The following is a 1091-nucleotide window of genomic DNA, read 5'->3' on the forward strand; positions in this document are numbered from 1 at the left end:
AAAAACATTTCAAACGACCCAAGACGAGGATTGGTTTTATATAAAGATTTTATTTAACTTCGCGGGTATCCTTACACAGAAGAATGGAAAGTGAAGATCTGGCTTCTAAGTTTCTCCTAGTCTCCATTTTGAGACAAGCCACCTCCCTCTCGGCGGAGGAGGGGGGGTGTTTAACCTCTCCGCCCTCTTCAGCGTCTGTAATCAAACCCAACTAAACTTACCTAGCTTCTCAAAAACCGGAAGAACGGACACGTCATTTCCGGCCAGCGAGCTTTATGTGTTTGTCAAAACAAGGACACTTCAACTCTCCGTGTTTAATTCGCCAGTTAGATAATAATTACATAAACATATAGATGGATGGATGGAGGATGAATGGATGGATAGATAGATAGATAGATAGATAGATAGATAACACTTTTAACCCTGGTATCCTCTAACAAGTTTATCGGTTATAATCAAGATTGTCTACTCTTTCTGATTTCTGGCTTCTCCTGCCTATTTGGATAAATATTTAGACATGGTCAAGTGGATAAGAAAACGATTCTTAACATGGGTAAAATAGACTTACATTAAATTAGATGGGAATGTATCTTACTTTTCACTCTCATCCTGTCTTGCGGAGTAAAAGCCAGAAGTCAAAATGAACAACAATCTTGACTATAACGAGTTTATCTAATATTATTCGGAAACGTATGAGCTTGTCTCTCTTTTCTTTAGTTATGTATGAAATAGTAGGTAAAATATACTGCCAGGCCTTGGTAGAGTAACTGCTCTAGAAAAAGAAAAACTATGAAAGAGTGCTGACCCTTCTCTGCTTATCCGAGCAACGCTTCCGGTTATCTTGGATTTCTCAGTGCCACTGGATGTCAGGACCAGTGCGGTTAGTGATTGCAGAATCTTTGCTTCACTATAATCACATAATCGCATAAGCACTCCTTTAAAGTGCGCCATGAGTATTGTTCCCACATCTTGGCTGGTGCATCTACCGCTGGTCTCTACCTCTTGGATAGGGTCCAAAAAAGAGTTTTCAATCTAATAGGTCCAACTTTGTCAACTAAGCCCGAAACCCATGTCTCATTGGTGCAATGTTC

Source organism: Euprymna scolopes, chromosome 15 (genome assembly GCF_053919585.1).
Source record: "Euprymna scolopes isolate OS-2025 chromosome 15, ASM5391958v1, whole genome shotgun sequence".
Taxonomy (NCBI): Eukaryota; Metazoa; Mollusca; class Cephalopoda; order Sepiida; family Sepiolidae; genus Euprymna; species Euprymna scolopes.